General features: G+C 35.2%; 2 long non-coding RNA genes and 1 other non-coding gene across 3 annotated transcripts; all 3 read right to left on the reverse strand.

Annotated features, from left to right (window-relative positions):
* Positions 1-6,036: 6,036 nt before the first annotated feature.
* On the reverse strand, positions 6,037-6,108 carry TRNAC-GCA. The gene has a single exon. It is a non-coding gene; the product is annotated as a tRNA-Cys (tRNA).
* A 10,747-nt stretch (positions 6,109-16,855) lies between these two features.
* LOC109153523 lies at positions 16,856-17,227 on the reverse strand. The gene is made up of 3 exons (XR_002049524.1): positions 17,170-17,227; positions 16,999-17,043; positions 16,856-16,876 (listed from the first exon to the last, which is right to left on the reverse strand). It is a non-coding gene; the product is annotated as an uncharacterized LOC109153523 (long non-coding RNA).
* Positions 17,228-18,069: 842 nt separating this feature from the next.
* Positions 18,070-23,447, reverse strand: LOC109153522. The gene is made up of 4 exons (XR_002049523.1): positions 23,432-23,447; positions 23,219-23,308; positions 18,211-18,347; positions 18,070-18,129 (listed from the first exon to the last, which is right to left on the reverse strand). It is a non-coding gene; the product is annotated as an uncharacterized LOC109153522 (long non-coding RNA).
* Between the last annotated feature and the right edge of the window lie 1,544 nt (positions 23,448-24,991).

Below are 24,991 nucleotides of genomic sequence, written 5' to 3' on the forward strand. Positions count from 1 at the left end.
GGAAAAGAGTTGAGCTGATGCCCGCTTGAAGTTTTCGATGCAGGAGCTGAGACAACCGGGAGGCTCTGGAGTTCTTTGAGGAAGCGAAAAGTTCACAATGGGCCCCTAAGCCCCATTTTATAAGAGAGGAAAAAGGCGGGAAGAGGAAGCGTCGAAGACACGCCAGGCCCAGATCACGAGACCTGCGGACAGCCGACACGTGGCAGGCGGCGCCCTACACGTGTCCCAGCCTCAGCCTACCCCACGTGACCCATCAAGGCGTAGACCAGCGGAGCTAGGAGTTAGCCCGCACCCCTCCGTCAGGTACCGTCGGGCTCCGTGCTGGGGGGACTATATGATAGGGAATATACCTCGGGCATACGGTCCGCCCGTCCTACCCGGTCATCCTGCCCGGACGAGCTCGATGCGGTTCCCTGCCCGGTTGCCCTGTCCGCCTCTCGGCTTGGAGCGATCTAAGGCCCCGCCAGTGACTAGCCGGTAAGCGGGCGAGACGACCGGGACGGGATGGGCCGTGCCAGCGGCAGGAGATGCTTGCCACGCGTACGGCTGCATGCTCGCCTCCCCAGAGCCCAGTGCATGCTCACCACGTGTCCGACATGCCAGAAGGCCGGATGCTTTTCCCCATGACCCTTATAAATACTGCATTAAATGCTAGAGAGAGAGACTTTTGGATTAGGCTACTTACGAGATTAGAGAGGACCCCGGTCATCGCGTACGACCAGTCTGTCTGTAACTCTATTGTAACCTACACGTATCAATACACGGTTATTTTATCCACATCATGTGCAATTGAGACATTAAATACATAAAAGTTATGCAATTAGATTTTTTTTTTTTTTGAAAAGACAATTAGATTTTTACATGTTGCTCCATGTAAAAATATGTCAAATTCATGAGTTTGCATTTAATATAATTAATTTTAAAATTTTAACACTTATGTGGACGTTATGTAGTAATTATATGTCAAAGTATATATAAAAATTTAATTTAATTATTATTAAATTAATTATTATGGGTTTGTGGCTGCCTCCACTGTCAAAGTAATGCATGTTTGCTTCCTCCTTCCTTCGTTGTGGATGAAGGGGGAGCCAACCATAGCTACCCTTTCTTCTTCCGATCTGAACAAAAGGGGAGGCAGTCATAGTTGTCCCCTCCTTCATTTGATCTAGATGAAGGGGAGACAGCTATGACAACAGTAGAAATAACAATCCTTTTAAATTTATTTTTTCTTTTAATTTAAAATTTTTTTTAATAATAATTAAAATAAATTTCTATTGAGAAAATTTCAATTTTGGTCCACTGACTATTGGAGTTGTGTTAATTGCAACACTTGACTTTCAAAAATGTTAATTTAGTACCTTGACTATGCAATTTTTATCAATTTTGGTCACGCCGGCCAAATGTGACCGAAAAATCATAACTCATTAAATAAAAAAGGCAAAAGCGTCATTTCATATTTTTTTAAAAAAAAAATTAAAAATTTGCAAAATTTCACAGCGACAAAACCAGTTGACACCGCCGCCGCCGCTTTGTTTCCCACTTCTTCATCATCTGCCGCCGCATGTATCAACAACGGAGATCGTTCCGGTGAAGATGAAGCTGACTAGCTATCACCAACATTTTGCTGGGCGAGAATGGTGCCAAAATCGCCGATTTCGACTGCGCGAAGTGGGTTGGTGATCTGCGGTTTGCGACGGCGGCACGCCGGTTTTCATGTTGCCGAGGCGGCGCAGGGAAAGAATAGGGATTTTCGGCTAATGGCGTTGGGGTGTACCGTTATTGAAATGGCCAAGTAATTGCTTCTTTTTGAAGTCAGAGATCGATGGGTTGGTGGCGTTTGATTCTTGAAGGAATGTGTGGTTGAGGAGTTGCACCAAGTAATTGCTTCTTTTTGAAGTCAAATCAATTTCCATTATTGCTAGCTATTTACTTTACAAAGTTTAAAAATAGATTCATCATTAGATTCTCCATCAGAAAATGGTTGGGTTTGCCGGAATTGCCGAACTGGGAAGGGAATGGGTGGTTGCCAAAGTGAAGAAGAAGAAAGTCACATGAAATGACGACTTTTCCCCTTCTATTTAAAACTAATTGTTGATTTAAAATTTTTCGGTCACATTTGGCCGGCGTGACCAAAATTGATAAGAATTGCATAGTTAAAGTACTAAATTAATATTTTTGAAAGTCAAGTGTTGCAATTAACACAACTCCAATAGTCAGTAGACCAAAATTGAAATTTTCTCATTTCTATTTATAATTTGATATGTCATTACGACATGACGTCCATGTAAAACATTAATATTTTGAAATTAATACCCAAAATCGTCCTCGACTATAGTGGTTTTTCTCAATTTCGTCCTAAACGACTTTGGTGACCTAATATCGTCCCAGACTTTTGTGTTTCGCTCAATTTAGTCCTCCATTTGTTATTCCGTCAAATTGGTGTTAAATAAAGGGACAATTCAGTAATGTAATATTGATCTCTCTTTACTTTCAACTTGTGAAGTGCGAAATTCATCTTTCTTGTATGAATTACACCCAGAATTACTCCCGGACCTGCAAATCAAATTTTATATTCGCTGTTTTAGGAGTAATTCTGGGAGTAATTCGTAAAAAAAAAAAGGATTTCGCAGTTCACATGTCTATGAGTAAAGAGATGTCAATATTAAAATTACGGAATTGTCTATTTATTTAACACCAAATGGACAGAATAACAAATGAGGGACTAAATTGAGCAAAAACACAAAATTCTGGGACTAAATTGAGCGAAACACAAAAGTCTGGGACGATATTAGGTCACCAAAGTCGTTTAGGACGAAATTGAGAAAACCCACTATAGTCGAGGACGATTTTGGGTATTAACTCTTAATTATATTAAATGACAACTATCAATTTGATATGTTTAACATTAATATTTTGAAATCAATCTTATCTTATCTTACTATATAAAAAAGCCACAAGCCTAGGGAATCACAAACAGGCCAAAAATTCCCGCTCAATTAAAACGCAGTCGTTTCATGCGGAGTTATATTGATGGTATACCGAAGGTTGGATACGCAATTGCGTTTTTCTTTTTAAATCTCAGATAGTCAGATAATATGTTGTCGTTTACACTTCCGATGAAGCGTGGTTAATATGAAGAGCCGGCTTTCACTTTTCGAGAATCATTGTTTCTATAAACAATGGTAATCATATCTGTTTTACAGATTTCAAATTTCAAATAGGATACACATCATTATAAATAGGTTGAGTTCTTTAGAAGATAAGTAGTTCAGAGCCTCCAAAACTTCTTGAGATAGTGTTTATATAGAATACAAACATCAGATGATGATAGATCCAACGCTTATCATCGCAAGCCAGATCTCTCCTACAACGTTTGCTATTAAGCATGTACCTACGAATTGAAGTGGCAGAGAGAAAGGGGGGCAGCGAATCAATCAAATCCAAGGGGTGTATATTTCATGATCAACAGGTATATTCATCTTATATTTATATTATAATCTAATATTTATATTCTAATCATATAGGCGACACAGTATAATGATAAAAAAAATTGCAATGATAAAGAATATGTGTATTTTGTGTTCATACGTATTTTCCAGATATGCGACAGAAAATACTAAACCAAAGAGTGTTTGGTTTACATCTAATAGTAATGGTGTTTACATTTTTTTTTTTCATTTTTGGTTCGTATAATTTTATTTTCCAGAATGTTGCCTTATGGTTTTATTTTATTTCGTGATATAATTTTTAGTATTCTAATTTTTTTCTCTATCCAGGTAACCTACCTACATACTCATATGAGCATGTTGTTTAGTATCTTAAGGTTTCCAAAGAGGGTAAAGTTTATGCCTTCACTGTTGTGAAGGTTAAGGATGATCCTAAATTGGTCTCAGCCTATTGTCCCAAGAGTTGGATTCACCTGAAAAGCACCTAGCTTCTGAATTGCAACCAAGGGATGAAGATTTGGATGAAGAGGTTCAATATTAGCCATAACTTTTAAGTATTCAACAGTTGGTGGTCAACTGAATATTCATTTGATTCATCATAAAAATTGTTTTGGTTGACAGGATTCTGAAGAGTTCATACCCTACTGTCAACCATGTCAATGAATGTGATGCACAAGAATATGGTTTTGTTAAAAGGTCTTTGCTCGATAAATTTTCTTAATTTTCTTAAACTCAAAGTTCTAAAAAGACTAAAGATGGTCATGTTAAGATGGAGAAGTTATATTGAATGTTTAAAGACACAATTTGGAACCTATGTTGCATTTGCCAGATATTTGTGAACCTGAATGTCTAGGATTACTTTCAAAACAATTGTGCCATTTGGCACTTTAACTTTGTTTTTTTTTTCGGATGGTATTTTATGGACTATGGTTCCTGTGGCATTGGAATATCACTATACCAATCTTTGTTAAGGTAGGTACTATGCTTTGTATATTGTTTCCTTTTTTGCAATTATGAACAAACAGAGGTCAGGGAATGGTTACTTTGCACTGCTTAACCATGTTTTGAGATGGTCAAATGTGCCACATGGATATTCATGTCTTCATATATCTTGAATATCTTAAATTTCTTAGGTAGGTATCAAAATGAGACATAAAGTCAATAATAGCATGCATTGTGCACATGAGTATCACTGTTCAAGCATGCTGTGGCAAGATGTTTTTTCTAACAAGTATTTCTATTTGGTATAGGACAGAATATCATAGTGGAAATACATACACATTTGTAAGTAGTATGTGGTATAAACTAGATTAGAGAAAAGTTTGTATAATGTAATTATTTGTAATTATTGGTACACAAATAGGTCGATGCGTCATACTTATTTATGCTGCATAATGTTTATGCAAAATGTTTTTGTATCTTTAATCCAAATTGGCTTCTTGAAATCAACTTACAATAAAGAATTAATATTAAAATCAATCTAACTTTAACCTTTCTATGTAGACAGTGTGGATTCTCAACATATCTTTGTTGTAGACTATAACATTTCATTAAAATGTTATAGTATCTTTTTCTTACTAGCTTATGCATATCAACTTATCAGGACACAGGGATGTTCCCATTGAGAATTCTATACAGTTCAATTCTATTATGAGCATGCTTGGTTAGTAAATATGGACACAGGTAGTGAAACTCAAACACTTATTTTTTCTGGCTTGAAAATAAGTACTAAGTTAAAATGTTTTTTGGTAACCAAATAGATAGAGAGCTAATTTCTAGGTTAGCTTATACATAGAACTGAAATCCTTCTACCATGAGCCACAACAGATAAAGAATTGTGTAATTTCCAGGCATTATTAGAAATTGTATAGAATTTTGTAATTTCCAGGCATTATTAGAAATTGTATTAGTTTTCAGTAGTTATATTGTGAAATTGTATTGGTCATTACAAGATTGTTTGAATATGTGAATGAAGCCAAAATAATGACTGGTGACGAAGCTGTCATTTCGGTATTATACCTAGAATATCTATGACTCCATCGGATACAAGATTGTCTTTCAAATTTCAAAGGAGACAATTTCCACTGATGTTGTCACATGCAATGACAATAAATAAAAGTCAAGGTCAAACACTATATTTTTTTGGGTTGCTATTGAATAAACCAGTTTTTGTACATAGCCAATTGTATGTTGTTGCGTTTAGGGTTAGCAATCCTAAGGGTTTAAAAACTCTAATTTGTAATGATCTTAATAACAATTATACTTCTACAACTAATGTTAGGAAGTTTTTAACAATTTGTAAATACAGCTACATTTTCGGACTTATTACTATTGTTGTATCATACATATAGTTTATTATTATTATTATATATCCAATCCATTTTTTTTAATTACAATAACACTGTAAATTAAAAATTTATTTATAGACCGTGCATCGCACGGGTACAATACTAGTTATACTAAATGACAACTTATCAATTTGACATGTTTTACTCAGAGCAATAGGTAAAAAATGTTACATAGTATTAGTTACATACTTTTTGCTTGTTTAATATCTCAATTAATCATTTTTTTTATTTAAGACTAATTGAGGGCCCAACCGGATTTGAATCGGTGATCTATTGATCTGCAGTCAATTGCTCTACAACTGAGCTATGGACCCTTGATTCATTGTTTTTTTTATTTAATGATCTAATTATACAGTTAGGGGTGGAAATAGGCCGAGCCGAGCCAAGCTTTGGAAAATTATGCCTGGGCCTGTTACGAAAATCTAAAGCCTAAGCATGGGCCTGAGCCTGTATGTAGGCTTTTTGTTAGGCTCAAGCCTGAGCCTACAATTAGCCTGGCCTGGCCTGAAGCCTTTTTAAAAGCCTGTTTAATATTTAGATCATTAAAAATGCTTCAAAGTAAGTCCTACCTTGAGCCTATTAAAGACTACATGTTAAGACTTTTTAAAAATTTTAGTATATCTAAATAATATAAGAAATGTACCTAATACAAAACTAGTACATAATTACATAAGTATATCACCACAATGCAAACATAATAGCAAATAAATATAAAATAAAATAAAACAAGTCACGACTTCATGCTCGTTAACTTGTTTAGAAATAAATTCAATTGTATTATTGTTTGCTATCATATATAATTAACAATCAACTCACATAATTAAGTTGCGACATTTCATTAAATATTATGATAGTAAGAACAGTTAATGTAAAAAAATTACACAATAAGAACAATTAAAGCAGGATTAATAGCAATGTTTATAGTTGAATCATAATTTAGAATGTGATTTTGGAGGTGGAGGGTTAGGGTTTGGTAATTATATATACTTGGGATTATATTGTAAATATAAAAATATTAGGTATAGAATAGAATATATATGTATACAGGCCAGGCTTGTAGGCCTGAAGGCCAAGCCTGGTATATATAGGCTTGGCCTGTTTAGTTTAATAGGTTTTGAAATTGACTCAAGCCTGGCCTTTTTACTAAACGAGCTAGGCCTAACTAGATTTTAATTAGGCCAGGACATAGGCACCTACAAGCAATAGTTATGCTGTGCAACCGAATGTACCATGCGCATGGTGCATACGGTTCAAAACGACGTCGTTTTGATTAAAAACGCGCGTCCCACTTAAAAAAAAAAATCAGGTTCGACTCTCAGCAATAGCATTATTGTGGATATATAGTTATGAAATTGTGGATATATAGTTATGAAATTGTGGTTATATAGTTATGAATTTATGGATATTTAGTTCATTCATTGTGGATATTTAGTTCAATCATATATTGTGGATATTTAGTTCATTCATTGTGGATTTTTACTTCATTCATTCATTCATTGTGGATTTTTACTTCATTCATTCACTGTGGATATATAGTTATGAAATTGTGGATATATAGTTATGAAATTGTGGTTATATAGTTATGAATTTATGGATATTTAGTTCATTCATTGTGGATATTTAGTTCAATCATATATTGTGGATATTTAGTTCATTCATTGTGAATTTTTACTTCATTCATTCATTCATTGTGGATTTTTACTTAATTCATTCATTCATTGTGGATTTTTACTTCATTCATTCACTGTGGATATATAGTTATGAAATTGTGGATATATAGTTATGAAATTGTGGTTATATAGTTATGAATTTCTGAATATATAAAAATGCTATTGCCGGGAATCGAACCTGATTTCTTCTTTAAGTGGGACGCGCGTTTTTTTAACCAAAACGGCGCCGTTTTGCAACCGTATGCACCTTACAAGGTGCATTCGGTTGCACAGCATAATTTGCGACCTACAAGGGGCTTGGCCTATTCCCACCCCTATATACCGTGCAAAAGTTCAGATAGATTTTCTTATATAAATAGAGGTAATTTGATATTTCGGACAGAGGGTGCATAAATTATGGAGTTATATAGTACAACCTGTCAGACCATATAATTGATAATTCTACATTTAAAAAATAATAAATTTGTCACAATCATTAAGCATTATTTAAGCACATAAAATAATGAGACGTAGCATTGGATTCCTTTTGCAAAGGAAGACTAATTGGGCCGGGAACTTTTGATGCTTTGATTTTTCAATTCAGTGGCCAAAAGATTTCACGCAAAGTGCGTGTCAATGACGCTCCATAAATATTCGCTTTTTAGCCGTTTCCTACTTGTCTTTTTCTTTATCTACCCACCAAAATATTATTTTCCCCAATGTTCACATTATTATTACTTATTCGGAATGCATTTTGGATTCCACAGAGAGTTTGTTGCAATGGCTAAATCTAATATTGTTCACATAATGGACACGATTGAGATTCGAATGAATTGATTTTACTTTGTAAAATGTCGATATCAATACAATATAGAAAAAAAAATTAAAAACTAAAATTTTTACTACGAGTGCCGAGTAGTTTCAGTTTTTAGATAAAACTAGTATGATACCCGTGCGATGCACAGACTAAAAATTATAAGTATTGAAATTACACTATATTATCAAAAAATATTAATGTTATTAAGTTTCTAATATAAAAAGTAGATATGCGCTTTATTCATTAATATATAATTTTGTCATTTACTAATTATGTTGATTTGATAATAATAAAAAAAATTATATGGAGACATTTGCAATTAAAATAAGAATTGATATTTAAGATTAGTAATTACTTAAAAAAAAATAAAAGTTCAATACAAAATATTTAAAATTACAAATTATTAATACATCTTATCAAACACACCAAAAAAAAAAACAAAAAAAAAAAAGATTGCACTTTGCTTCAGGGAGGTATCTTGAACGATCAACATATACTCTGCAAAAAAAAAAAAAAAAAAAAAAAAAAAAAAAAAAAAAAAACACAAAGTAGTTAAAATTAATGTAGGTATGCACAAAAAAAACAGTAGTTACAATTTTATAATTTCGTGAATGCATGAATTCTTTTTAAAATACAATTAAAAATGTTAAAAACACAATAAGTGAAAAAAAAAGTTAAATTAAACATTGAACACTAAATATTCTAAATAATACCATTACAAATTTTTGTAATTACAGGTAAAAAAAACTGAACATGATAATGTAAGAATGCATGTGCTGGATGCAAAATACCATTACAAATTTATTATTTGACCGTAATCATTATTATCAATGATTGTATAATTTTGTGAAGGATGCATACCATTACAAATTTTAAAAATAAGAATGTTGTTACACTGAGTCCATTAAATATTTTAAAAATAGAATAAATTACAGTAATATTGATTACAGTAATAAAAAAAGTAATAAAGTAAATAAATATAACTCCAATTTTTATTTCTTAAATTACAGTAATTTAGGAATGGAATAACACAAAAGTTATTTAATACATGATTATTTATAACAGAAAAGTTATTTAAAAAATTATTACAAATTTATAATTTGACCGTAATGATTACAGTCAAATAATAATTTTATAATTTCGTGAATGTATGTACTCAATATAAAATACGATTTAAAATGTTAAAAATACAATAAATTTAAAAAAAAAAAGTTAAATTAAACATTGAACACTAAATATTCTAAATGATACCATTACAAAATTTTTTAATCATGGATAAAAAAATTGAGCATGTTAATGTAAGAAATGCAAAATACCATTACAAATTTATTATTTGACCGTAATCATTATTATCAATGATTGTATAATTTCGTGAATGATGCAAAATACCATTAAAATTTTTAAAAATAAGAATGTTGTTACACTGAGTCCATTAAAAAAATTTAAAAATAGAATAAATTTCAGTAATATTGATTAGATAATAAAAGAGTAATAAAATCAAATACATATAACTTCATTCTTTAGTTCCTAAATTACAGTAATTTAGGAATGGAATAACACAAAAGTTATTTATTACATGATTATTTATAACACAAAAGTTATTTATAAAAATATAAGTTAATACCATCTAGGGTCCTCCGAATAGAGTGATTTTGCTATGTTTATTCCTAAACTTTCAAATTATCACCCATGGTCCTTCGACTTTTAAATTTTAGGATTTTGTTATTATATATAGTATAGATTAGATTGCAATAGGAATTGTATTACACTATTTTATAATTTTAGAATAGAATTTCTACCCAGAATTATTGTACCAATGGGAAAGTAGAAATCAATATATTTTATTGGGAAGAGAGATTTATTAGGAATTGGGCGGGAAAGTTAAAATTTTAGGATTTTGTTATTATATATAGTATAGATTAGATTGCAATAGGAATTGTATTACACTATTTTATAATTATAGAATAGAATTTTTACCCAGAATTATTGTACGAATGGGAAAGTAGAAATCAATATATTTTATTGGGAAGAGAGATTTATTAGGAATTGGGCGGGAAGTTAAAATTTTAGGATTTTGTTATTATATATAGTATTGATTAGATTGGAATAGGAAACGTATTGCACTATTTTATAATTTTAGAATAGAATTTTTACCCAGAATTATTGTACGAATGGGAAAGTAGAAATCAATATATTTTATTAGGAAGAGAGATTTATTAGGAATTGGACGGGAACAGTTAAAATTTTAGGATTTTGTTATTATATATATTATAGAATTATTGATTATTGATTAGATTGCAATAGGAAATGTATTACACTATTTTATAATTTTAGAATAGAATTTTTACCCAGAATTATTGTACGAATGGGAAAGTAGAAATCAATATATTTTATTGGGAAGAGAGATTTATTAGGAATTGGGCGGGAAGTTAAAATTTTAGGATTTTGTTATTATATATAGTATAGATAGATAGATTAATGCCCAATGATTATTTTTAAATAAATATTCTAAAGTATATCAATGTAATATTATATAGGAGATATTCATACATAGGTAATTGAATGTTGAATTTGTTTATTTAAGTCAGTAATTAAAAATATATAAATATAATATAATATATGAGAGATTGCACATAATTGTCACTAAAATAAATGTTTGCAACTTTGTAATCTAAATACTTAGTCGGAAAATAATAGTGTAAATAAATACTACTTTTGGTTTAAATTTCTCAAAGTCTTCTTAATTCTCTTTTGGGTAACATTGTCATTGTCTTCATCTTCAATTCGTTACTTGTCATCTTCTTTTTTATTGATATTTTGTCATGTTCAATTGGTTATTGGTGGTAGCATAGAGGGTATCGTCATGCAATGAGATTATGGTGTAGAAGGTTTTAGATTTGTCTTGCTCTGCATATGATTGGAATCTTATTTGTACTATGAACTCTTTTTCTTGCAAGCGTCGGTTGATATTTTGCAGTGGTAATTTTTTTCTTACATGTTTTATGTGTTGTGAGATGTGTGTCGTAGATTATCATGTGAAACTATTGAACAAAATATTAATATTTATTATATTTAATTTGTATAAAATACTTGATAAATACATATATAACATATTTTGTATTATAACTTTGATATTTAATTACAAGATAGTGTAGAAAGAAGACAATGGACAATGTAGTGAATATAATTAATTAATTTGAAGGTAAGAAATCTTTGAATTGTAGAAAATAAATATAATATAAATAATGAAATTATATCTCTTTTTTAAATTTTTTATAATTAATAATTTTTTTGAATAAAGGAATTATAGACATGTAATAATAAATTAATTAAATACATATGTATTATTTTTTGTTGTAGCTACTAATTTATTTAATTTGATAAGAATAATAAGCTGGGATACTTACTTTTCGTCCCCAACAATGAAGCTATTGATTTTTTTATTTTCATTTGTTATTGAGACAAATTGTTTTAGGAGTTTGTCAATGACACTTACTACAATTGCTGTCAATAGAGGATGTTAATAAATAATTGAGTTAATACCCAAAATCGTCCTCGACTATAGTGGTTTTTCTCAATTTCGTCCTAAACGACTTTGGTGACCTAATATCGTCCCAGACTTTTGTGTTTCGCTCAATTTAGTCCCGGACTTTTGTGTTTTTGGTCGATTTAGTCCATCATTTGTTATTCTGTCCATTTGGTGTTAAATAAATAGACAATTCAGTAATTTTAATATTGGCATCTCTTTACTCATAGACATGTGAACTGCGAAATCCTTTTTTCTTTTATGAATTACTCCTAGAATTACTCCTAAAACTGCGAATATAAAATTTGATTTGCAGGTCCGGGAGTAATTCTGGGTGTAATTCGTACAAGAAAGAGGAATTTCGCACTTTACAAGTTGAAAGTAAAGAGAGATCAATATTGACATTACTAAATTGTCCCTTTATTTAACACCAATTTGACAGAATAACAAATTGAGGACTAAATTGAGCGAAACACAAAAGTCTGGGACGATATTAGGTCACTAAAGTCGTTTAGGACGAAATTGAGAAAAACCACTATAGTCGAGGACGACTTTGGGTATTAACTCATAAATAATTCGAAATATATGGTTACAATAGATATTGTTATAATGATATAATAAAAATTAACTTACAAATTTCTTTAGAAGTTTTCATGCATTGATAAAATTATGAGAATGATTTGTAAACTAGTTAATTGGAGCCAGTGGGATGTCAACATTGTCAATTCTTTGAAAATGGTCATACCATTTTAGAGTCCAGGTATAATTTATTTCTGATCAACAACTTTGTAGTTATATCGCGCGGGTCTGACACTGATGTAAGAACAGTTTTGTCTATAAAAAAATAATAGTACAATATTTGAAAAGTAATGTACAATTGTACCATTATAGAAATACGTACAAAAAATATTAATACCATAATGACCTACATCATTCCAATAATGCAAAAACATAATTGAAATATTGAGCCTTATTCTAAATATAATCAAAAGAAGATAAATTAAGCAAAAAAAAAAAAATTTTACCTAAATTTGTTTAAAAAAAAATGCAAGAAAATGATTTTTAAGGTTCCTGATTTATAATCTTTGATGCTCAACTTTGAATGCTATGTATTTAGTTTGACTAATTATTTGACAAAAGTTTATGTTAAATTTTATATTATTTTTAATACATTTTAACATATTCGTAGTATATGTTTTAACAATTATGCCAACTCGAATTGGAATGAGGATCGAACCTACGACCTTTCTTATAGAAATTAATGATTAAATTAAGAATAATAAATAGTTAACGGAATATTCCGTTACTAAAGTTTATATACTAACGGAATGCAGCGTTATTTAAGGAAAGAAAATAATATAATAGAGGGTAAATAAGAAAAGTCATTAAAAAAATTATTAAAATCAAAATAATATAAATCATTCCTTTCAACAAATAATTACATCAACATTTTTTTTTGTTCTCGTTAAAGGTTTAACTTTATTGGCACTTACTAGATTACATATATTTTAGTATGTTTGTAAAAATAATCGGATTTAGTGTATATTGTTAGAGATACCAATTGAATCAGTCCGTTAAGTTTTGTGCTAGATTTATTGAGCTATCCGTTAAGTATACGCACATGATTGCCTGTGACGAATACCTAAGGACGCATGAGTGGAACCAAGCTTTTTATATTCTCCCCCTAAATCAGATTGAAAAGAAATAATCTTGCGAGAAAAGAAACGTTCAACTAGTGACCGAAACTTATCAAATATAGCATACAAATCAGATTTAGCACGCATGGGATAATACCACATATAACGAGTGTAATCATCCACAAACAACACAAAATATTTAAAGCCAGACGCAGAAAGTAATGGCGCAGGGCCCCAAATATCTGAATAAATTAATTTCAAAGGATGCGTACTAGTAGTTTCGACACGAGACAAAGGAAAACGAGAAGATTTTCCTAATTGACAAGAGGAACAAACATTGGGAAGATCACTAGAATTAAATGTATCAACAGACGAAGACGCTAAAATTTTACATAAGACTCGAGAATGAGGATGCCCCAACCGCATGTGCCAAACGTAAGAGGACCGTGCAGCAACAAATGCAGCAGGGGAAGCAGAAGACGCAGGCCATGTGTAGAGACCCCCAGACGCATGTCCCTTAAAAAGAACCTTCTTGGTCAAAATGTCTTTCACATAGAAACAAAGAGGGTGGAACTCAAAGAAAACATTATTGTCCTTTGCAAAACGCTGGACAGATAATAGAGAAAAAGAGAGACCAGGGACATGCAAAACATCATGTAACTTAAAAGACACAGAATCAGTGGCTAACGAAGCAGAACCAACATTAACAATAGGCAAACCTGTACCATTGCCGACTCGCAGAGTCTCCGAGCCATCAGAACTTGTCGCAGAAGTCATCAAAGAAGAATCAGGCGTTGCATGATTTGTAGCACCAGTGTCAGGGAACCACTGATGAGGACCATTGGAATCACCATTATCACCAGAGACGGCCACATTAGCCTGAAAACCCGGAGCCCCTGAATAACGCCGAAAACAGTTGGCTCCCGTGTGACCAAAACAGTTACAAATTTGACACGGAACATCATAGCGCCAAAAATAATTGGCTCCCGTGTGACCAAAACGGTCACAAATTTGACACGGATCATCATAACGCCAAACACAATTGGCTCCCGTGTGGCCGAAACCTTTACAAATTTGACACGGATCATCCACGCCACGTCGTTGACCGGACCGCTTCTGATACGATGTATCTTGGTTTGATGCCATCGGCTACTGCTACGAAGTGAGGAACATGGATGTTGGAAAAGAAAACCCTGGCTAACTGATACCAGATGAGAATATAATTGTGTTGTATTCAATGATAATGTCTGAGAGTACACACTAAAAGAAAAATGCACATAGACAACGGTTAATAACCGTTTTCATAGGGGTATAATTTCTGTTGTTGAAGCCGGTGTTGTTGTAAGTCCCGCGCATAGACAACGGTTTTTTAACCGTTGTCTTTTCTAGAAACAACAACGGTTTTTTAACTGTTGTCTATTAAGTGTTGTTGAAGCCGGTGTTGTCGTAAGTCACGCACATAGACAACGGTTAATAACCGTTGTCTTTTCTAGAAACAACAACGGTTTTTTAACCGTTGTCTATTAAGTGTTGTTGAAGCCGGTGTTGTTGTATGTCACGCACATAGACAACGGTTAATAACCGTTGTCTTTTCTCGAAACGACAACGGTTTTTTAACCGTTGTCTATTAAGTGTTGTTGAAACCGGTGTTGTTAAAAGTCACGCACATAGACAACGGTTTTTAACCGTTGTCTTTTCTATAAATGACAACGGTTTTTTAACCGTTGTCTATTAAGTGTTGTTAAAACCGGTGTTGTTAAAAGTCACAAACATAGACAACGGTTTTTAACCGTTGTCTTTTCTAGAAAAGACAACGGTTTAAGAACTGTTGTCTATTGAGTGTTGTTGAAACTAGTGTTGTTAAAAGTCATGTACATAGACAACGGTTTTAAACCGTTGTCGTTTCTTTCAAAGACAACAGTTTTTTACCCGTTGTCTATTCAATGTTGTTGAAACCGTTGTTATTAAAAGTGATGTACATAGACAACGGTTTTTAACTGTTGTCTTTTCTTTAAAAGACAACAGTTATAAACTGTTGTCTATTGTATGTTGTTGAAATCGCTGTTGTTAAAAGTCACACCCATAAACTGTTGTATTTTGTAAAAAAAAAAACAACAATTTCAAACTGTTGTTTATTGTAAAATAGACAACGGTTTTTAACCGTTATCTCAACGGTTTTTAACCGTTTTTAACCTGCTTAAATTTTGATCATATAAAAAATCAATTTATCCATTCACCATGGTCAAGTGTAGTTACATAATTTTGCACAAGCTAAGGTTCAACATAACAAGTCTAAATACTTCCATGACCAATTCTAATTGAATCATATATCATCCAAGTCATAATACTACAAAAAACAATTCCACAAACCAAGTCTAAATGATCACAACGTTCTAATGATCAAATCATACCTACTCTATATAAGTTGATAGAATATTGGCCCATTCAGAACGCACCAGATCAATAACTGCTTTGTCATAATCAACTTGTTGGAGCTACATGTAAAAAGTAAGTAAATAAATTAGTAGAGATCTAATAAATTTGCAATGAAATGCGAAATAAGTTAAGGAGTAATTCAGAAAGCATAAAAGTAGGGTTATAGCGCAAAAGAAAGTCAAATATTTGCTAATTTGCTGGAAAGATATTCCCAGATTAAAGTTGTTCCATATTTCCATGAACAACAGAACAACAACAAATTAATTGTTTTTCAAATACATTATTATTATATATATAAATTAGAATTTGGAAGTGGTCTTGATATATGAATAATATGATGCAAATATAAGTCCTGAGCTACTAGTAACAGAGAATATAAGAGCTCATAACATAGTAAATCACTATTTGGAAAGATACCTCATTATTACTGTATTTCCCATTGTAGCTACCAAATGCAACCAAAAACTTTTCACCATCTAGTAATGCTGAGGATACAGTTAATCCCTGTTCCAAATCTCCAATATATTAGGCGTAGCCGCATAGGACATTGTTAATAATAAATTGTCATACATAAAGTATGCTCATGTTTATCATCATCTGACTGAAAACTAGGAAGCAGCGGAGGATAAAAAATAAAATAAAATAAAATAAAAATAGCATACCCATGCTCAATACTATGCATCAAGTCACATACATTTTCTCTATTTTACTTTGTGAACCTAATTCAGAACTTTTTGTTACTTCTAAATTGAATTCATTGACAGGATAAATTGTTTATGCTATTCAAATTTATCTATTAGTTTGCTGCTATTCTTTTTGTTGGCACCATAGTTCAATGAAGCTCAAGTCTACCTAACTACTTCAAAAAAATTCATGGAAAAAAAAAAAAAGGAAGGATAAAGAAGAATGTAACATTTCTCTTTGCTAGAAATTTCAAATCAGAAAACACACAAATAATAAGAAATAAAGCATATGTTGTCATTGCAAGGCCATTAGCTGCTCCTCTTTGGTTTGATCCTATATATGGATGCCCAGCTCAAAGTATCAGATCAGCTTAAAGCCTTAAACTACTCAACCCAAACTATCTAGCTCATAATGAATAAGCCAATTAAATTAAATTTGGCATATATAGAAACTACCACAGCCTTATTCTGCAGCATAAACATTGCAGTTACTATTGATACCTGATGACAACAAAAAAAGATTTCAACTTAGAGCATGCATGCATGCAATATAATGGCATTTCGATCTATTGGATCGGATAACATATATAAAAGCTAGCTAGCTAGCGCAATATAGTACGTGCTTACACACAAAATATTCTTCATGACAGATGCACAGTTCAGCACCAGTGAAAGGGTAATTCCATATAATGTTGCTATATAGGAGTAACTTGTCAGGAGGGGTATTGACACCAGCTGCAAATTAATTAAATTAAATCATATATATATATATATATATATATATATATATATATATATATATATATATATATATATATATATATATATATATATATATATGCCAGGAATGTTATTGTAACTGGTTAATTAAGCATTTTAATCTTAAACAAGGGATGAGAAGGAATGAATGAAACGCTTAGTCTTGGACCCAAATTCCTGTCATAACCTTTACTTTTATTTCCTATTTTTTCCCCAAATTTCTCAACAAATAAAGTTCATCATAGGCTTCATACAGGAGCAAGTTGAGGAACTGAGCTGAAATGTGCCAATATGAAATCAATACAAAAAAAAGAGAAATGCATAGCAAGAATTAAACATTGACACTTTTCATGAAATATTGACACAATAATAGCCAGGCAGTTGAAGGTCAATATAATCCAACAATAACTAGATTCTTTACTTGATATGCTTATAGTACTTTAATTTGTGGAATTGTGAATCTAAGTCTGGGACGATCAGCAAGACCAGTCAAGTTATGGTCCATGTACTCAAAAACCATATAAATGCTACCATTGTACTTATTGTTATCTGCATACGGAAACAAAGAAAGAGTGATATGTTATTTTCACCTTTTATAGTAGAGTTCAGTAATTTCAGTTCCTAGCTTCCCTTGTTCATCCCCTTCAGGGCCTAGAAAATATATCCATATAAACATAATTAGTGAGAAAACGTTTTCAGATGCATCATAAGCTTGCAATGGAAACATGAGCTAAGATTATCTAAAACCCAAGGTACCTTGAGATGTCACATTAAGATTGATTACCTTTATAGGAAGGTTAGAGACAGAATCAAGCCAAGTAATAGTCCCTAAGAAAGAAGAAAATAAATTAGTTATCAATTATCTTGAAGATATTTGGTTCACGAAACTATGAAGAAATAAAATCAAACCTGGATTGGTTGGACGGATTAAAGCATATGTATTCAATTCTATAGATAAACCCCCATTTGTAATTACAAACTGAATTCTTCTAACTTTGTGCTTCTTGAATAAACGCTTTCTTAATTGGTCCTTCAGATCTTCAAATCTGATATATAGAAAATAGTTATTTACAAGTTACAATATAAATACAGACAAGTAACCAAGGGAAATTCTGGAATCCTGTGAGTATATAATAAGATGTATCACCACCAAAGCTGCTCTAAAGGTTGAGGGAAAACATTTCAAGATTGATATTGTCCACACATCTTAATAATATGATGACATGTTTGCATGATGAGTGAATGTTTTACGTTAATTCAAACTCAGATTGTTACAGAGAGTTACAAAAGAGATAGAAGCCTATCTAACTAACCCCACATAATAGGTGTAGGTTACAAGACTAAATCAACTCTATAAGTACAAGACTAATATAACAAATAACTATACAAATAAATGTAACACTACTAACATACCCCCTCAAGCTGAAGGTGGTGGAGACACAACATTAAGCTTGTCCCTTAGAGAGCTGAAACGAGCAGAAGCCAGTGGCTTGGTGAAAATGTCAGCAAGTTAATCCTTCGTAGAGACGAAATTGACCAAGAACTCCCCAGTAGAAACCTTGTCCCGAACAAAATGGTAGTCAATCTCGATATATTTAGTCCTGGCATGGAAAACGGGATTGGCACACATATAAGTGGCCCCAAGATTATCGCACCACAACGTAGCGGGATGACCAGAATGCAGCCCAAGTTCCCGAAGAAGAGACATAACCCAGGTAACTTCAGCTGCCACGTCAGCAAAGCCCTTGTACTCTGCCTTAGTAGACGACCTAGCCACGGTCCGTTGTTTCTGAGAAACCCAAGAAACAAGATTAGCCCCAAGAAAAACCGCATATCCGCTGGTAGACTTCCTGTCTACGGGGCACCCAGCCCAGTCAGAGTCCGAATAGGCGTGGACATCAGAGGAGGGCGATGCAGACAACCGTAAGCCGTGTGTGAGAGTGCCTTTCACATACTGAAGAACACGTTTAAGCATAGCCCAGTGCTCATCAGTAGGAGTGTGCATGAACTGGCAGAGTCTGTTGACCGCATAAGAGAGATTGGGACGAGTGATAGTGAGATACTGTAACGCCCCAGCCAGCCGTCGATATTGAGTAGGATTCTCATAAGGGTCTGTAGTCGGTGTCACGGACTTTGTCACAGCTGCTGGAGTGGAGAGGGCTTTGCAGTCTGTCATACCAGCCCGAGTGAGAATGTCATCCATGTAACGGCGTTGAGATAGTAATATGCCGTTATCTAGTGGGATAGTTTCAATACCGAGGAAGAACGTAGGGCTTCCTAAATCACGGATTTTAAAAGTGGTGGATAGGCGTCGTAGTAGCTCATCAAGAAGACTGGAGTCGTTGCCCATCATGATAATGTCGTCTACGTATACAAGAAGATAGATACGTGAGGAATTTAATGTATAGTAAAATAGGGACACATCAGTCTTTGAGGCCACAAAGCCCGCCGTTAGGAGATAGTCATGTAGCCGATTAAACCAAGCTCGTGGAGCCTGCTTGAGGCCATACAAGGACCGCTGTAGATGACAAACATAATCCGGATGGACCGGGTATTCATACCCCGGCGGCTGACGCATATAGACGGTTTCCGTGAGATGACCGTTCAAGAATGCGTTATGAACATCAAGTTGACGAAGCGTCCAGCCCCGGGATACCGCCATGGCAAGCAATATGCGGACCGTTGTTGGCTTAACAACTGGGCTAAACGTCTCAAAGAAGTCCTCGCCAGCAACTTGATTAAACCCTTTGGCAACCAAGCGGGCTTTATGACGTTCGACCGTGCCATCAGCTTTCCGTTTAGTACGGTAGACCCATTTACAACCGACTACATTCATATTCGGCTTAGCCGGAGTGAGACACCAAGTATTATTATGTAAAAGGGCATTGAACTCCTGGTCCATGGCATCACGCCACTCTGGATGTCCAACTGCTTGACTATAACACGTAGGGTCTACGGAGGCCGTAAGAGCCTGAAAAGGCTCATCCGTCCCACGAGTTTGGTGGCGAAGCCGCATAACGTGACCTCGTTCTTGAGGTTGCGCCCATAGTCGTTTCCGGGCTCGTGGACCATGACACGGTACTGTAGCAGCCCCTGGCTGTTCCTGTATGGCCAAGGGCGGAACACTCACAGCCAACGGTGGCTCATTCAAGGGTGGTGTGGACTGCCCACACGGAACCAAGGGACCCGAAGCCCATGGTGTAGTGTCGCACGGCCCATGTGTAGGAACCGTGTCCTGTGCACCTGCTGCATATGGAAAAACATTTTCATCAAACCGAACATGGCGACAGATGAAGGTATTTCCTGATATTAGGTCCATGCATCGATAACCTCTATAGGACGGGGGATACCCTAGAAAGATGTAGGGTGCAGAGCGGTATTCTATCTTGTGGCGATTATAGGGTCGTAGATAGGGATAACACCTGCACCCAAAGACACGGAAAAAGGTGTATGTTGGTGTTTTGTTGTAGATGGACTCATAGGGACTGACGTGTTTTAGTGCAGACGAAGGAAGACAGTTTATAAGATAGGAAGCAGTTTCAAATGCGCAATCCCAATATTTCAAAGGGACCGAGCTTTTTGCAAGTAGAGCTAATCCGGTCTCGACAATATGTCTGTTCCGACGCTCTACTCGTCCGTTCTGTTCATGTGTATAGGCGCAAGATTGCCTATGCACAATACCGAGTGTTTGAAAAATTGTATGCAACCGGCGATATTCGCCTCCCAGATCAGACTGGATAGACTTGATAGAACGCGAGAATTGGCGTTCTACCATGACACGGAAAGACTCAAATAATTTATAAATGTCTGATTTTAACCGCATAGGGTAAAACCAGCAAAACCGAGAGTGATCATCTACAAATAAAACAAAATACCGAAAACCCCCGGCCGAAACAACGGGTGCCGGTCCCCAAATATCAGTGTATATTATGTCTAGTACATTATTGCTACGAGAAACAACCCTATCTAACGGGAATCGAGAGGATTTCCCGAGTTGACACGATGTACACAACTGCGGCACACTTGATTTTGTGGGTGAAACCGGACACTTTTGTAGGACACGAATTTGAGCCCGCTCATGTGGATGTCCAAGCCTACGGTGCCAAACATCTGATGTGGCACGAGCGGTTATTAAAGCAACAGGTGACCGAGACAACGACAATCTGTATAGGCCTCCCGTAGTAGGACCCTTAAGGAGCACTGCCTTGGTTTGACAATCCTTCACAAGAAAATGATCACGGTGAAATTCAAAAAACACATTATTGTCAATGGTAAACCGATTAACAGACAATAATGGTAAAGATAAATCAGGCACATGAAGAATATTGCGTAACTTTAAAGATTTAGACACGGAATTTAACGATGCATGGCCAATATTAGAAATACCCAAACCTGAACCGTTGCCCACACGCAACACATCACCGCCGGAGTATGGCTCGGAATGGGTCAGCATCGAAGCATCCGGCGTGGCGTGCGACGAAGCCCCGGTATCCGGGAACCAGGCGTCCAGCACGACCTGCGCTGCTTCATCGGCAGAAACTGCCGCATGCACCTGCGGCACCGGCGGCTGTCCAGTGTAACGCCGGTAACAATACACGGCGGTGTGCCCCTGGGATCGGCATATCTGACAGCGGGGAACACCGCCGCGTCCTCTGCCATTGCCACCGCGGCCACGCCCTCCGCCGCGACCTCGTCCTTGACCGGAACCCCCATGTCGAGGACCACCATTGTGGTGACTGTGCCCACGGCCAGCTGCCAGCGCCGTGTGAGAGCCGCCTGCCGGAACACCTGACAGCGAGAATTCATCTGCCGAGATGAATTCTTGGGCCTGAAGAAAGTCGGATAGCTGCGGTATGGATACGGGAGCCCCCGAAGCAGCGAGCGATGAAGCCATGGACCTGAACTCCGGCCTGAGTCCTCGGAAAACATATAAGTTTTGTTCATCCAAGGATACAGGCCGGCCAGCGAGAGCCAGATCCTCCACAAGTAGCTGCGCTCGGCCGAGGTATTCTCCCGGCGTGCTATCTCCTTGACGCAAGGACTGGAATTGCGCAAGCAAATTTAGACATCTCACCCGTGTGGATGACCCTAGAGCAGCAGTAATGGATGACCATACATCATGCGAGGTACTGCGCCCCACAGCGAGGTATAAAACCTCATCGGACATGGAAGAGATTAATAAGGACAGGATCGATTGATCCTGCTGTTCCCATAACGCATGCGCCGGATTCGGGGAAGTGGTGACGGTGGTGCCGCCCGAGCCTGCGTCGCTGGTGGTAGCCGGTGCAGTCACGGTCGCCGGAGGACACGGCGTATCGCCCGTGACAAACCCGAGAAGGCCTTTCCCTCGGAGAAAAGGTACCAATTGGGTACGCCAGAACAGGTAGTTTTTAGTGGTGAGTTTCATTGACACAAAGTGATGTGCCGTAGATAATGTGTTTGGGGTGGCCGGAGAAGAGAGAGCAGCGGCCGTAACTGTTCTTTCACTGGAATTCATCGACATCGTGAAAGGAGAGGAGAGAGAAAGTCTACCTGGCTAGCTGATACCAGATGAGTGAATGTTTTACATTAATTCAAACTCAGATTGTTACAGAGAGTTACAAAAGAGATAGAAGCCTATCTAACTAACCCCACATAATAGGTGTAGGTTACAAGACTAAATCAACTCTATAAGTACAAGACTAATATAACAAATAATTATACAAATAAATGTAACACTACTAACATGCATTCTCATAATAGAAAGTATATGTAGATACATTCTTGTCAAGTATGTATTCAATAGAAGTATGAAAACCATCTAAGTACTACACTCATTAACATGCAAACGGTAGACTATATCATGAGGAATTAGTCTGAATTGTGAAACAATTGAAATACCAAACCCTATAGTAAAGGAAACTTTGTTGCAATAGACCTAACAGCTTGCTTCATGCTCAGAGTTATCTTTCACCTCAGAAGTCTGCTCAGATTCTTCAGACACAGTTGCTTCTGAGCTGCTGCTCTTCTACAATAGAGAAGTAGAGGATCATTTACGAAAGCCATTAGCGGGAAATCATAGCAAAAAGTAATGTAATAATGATGTGAAATAAGGAAAATATCAAAAGTGATCAATTTCAAAGAGAATTACAGAGACATTTTTCGTGAACTCTTGCATAGCATTCTCATACTCTTCTCACTTTACTGTATCACATACATTTGAAAAATCCAACAATTAACCTAGGGTTTAAGAACACTCACAAGTTTCAAATATGAAAAATTGAACAATAGAATTAATACTAACTTAGGGTTGAAGACTAACCTGTACCATGTTGATGGAGGGAAGAGGCGACGTCGACAGGCCGGGGAGGGAAGAGGCGACGGCTGGCAGAGGAGGGAAAATACAGCGAGGGTGAGACGGCAACGGAGGTGTGAGACGGAGCGACGACGGCGGTTCTAGATGGCAGCAGAGTTGTGAGGTCTAAGGTGTGAGTGTATGTCGTGTACAGGAGAGTGATAGCGAAACTAAAAAAAATTGACAAGTGTAGGAGGGAAACTAAACAATTTTGCTAAGTATAGGTGGGAAACTAAAAAAATTTTGCCAAATGTACAGGAGGGAAACTAAAAAATTTGCTAAGTGTACAACTAAGGTTTATTATTATTATTAATTATTTTTTGGAAGGAAATTAAAAAAATTAAAAAACAATAGAGAGGGAAGATATTTTTAATTAAACTAGTATTTTCGTCCGTGCGATGTACGGAATGGATTTGTTGTAATATATTAATAGTATTTGGATCGATATATAATTATTTAAATTAAAACATCAAATATTGTATAGTGAAATTGAAGGTATGATTTGGATCGTTTATGTGTTTTAATGTAATCAATGCTTGAATTTGAGCAAATAATTGCTCAAATTAATAGTTAACGTGTAGATGTACGCATGCGGTGCTCTAACTTTGAAGATTTTATTTATCAATGTTCAGTATTCTTATAAATTAGGCAAATGTGCTCGTTCTCTAGCAATTCAATTATAAGAATGAATTGATATCCTAATTCATTTGTATGGAAAATATATTAGAACCGGGTCCGTATAGGTGCAGAACGGGGGGTTAGAAAATAGTAACTTTATTATCCAGGGGTAAGAAAATAATAGTTTTATTACTTTGGGCACTAGGTCCAAAATAGTAACGGGTATATAGGTACAGAACGGGGGTTAGAAAATAGTAACTTTATTATCCGGTGTGCTAGGCCTAAAATAGTACTTATAAAGTCCCAGGTACAGGCCCAAGATGGCGGCCCAAATATAAAGATACAAATACAAAGATCACGACCCAATGAATGGGCTACAGCTAATTATGCTAGCGCTACTAATAGGAATCGAACCCCAAGTGACTAGGTTGATGCCGGGTATAGACTAGAAACCACTAGACTAGGGTGCCTGTAAGCCGGGTATATTCATGGTTTTATAGGGACCGGGTCCACCATAAACCGGGCGATATAGATATAGAACAGGGTAAGAAAATATTAGCTTTATTACCCGGGTTGCTAGACCCAAAATAGTACCGGGTATATAGGTACAGAACGCGAGATTCATAGATTTTTATACCGTAGATTCATAAATTCTATACTGTAGATTTATAAAATCTTTACTTTACCAAGACTATGTGGTCTAATGATACCCGGGTTGGACTTCCATTTGGAAGGTTG

The sequence above is a fragment of the Ipomoea nil genome, unplaced genomic scaffold (assembly GCF_001879475.1).
Source record: "Ipomoea nil cultivar Tokyo-kokei standard unplaced genomic scaffold, Asagao_1.1 scaffold2494, whole genome shotgun sequence".
Classification (NCBI taxonomy): domain Eukaryota; kingdom Viridiplantae; phylum Streptophyta; class Magnoliopsida; order Solanales; family Convolvulaceae; genus Ipomoea; species Ipomoea nil.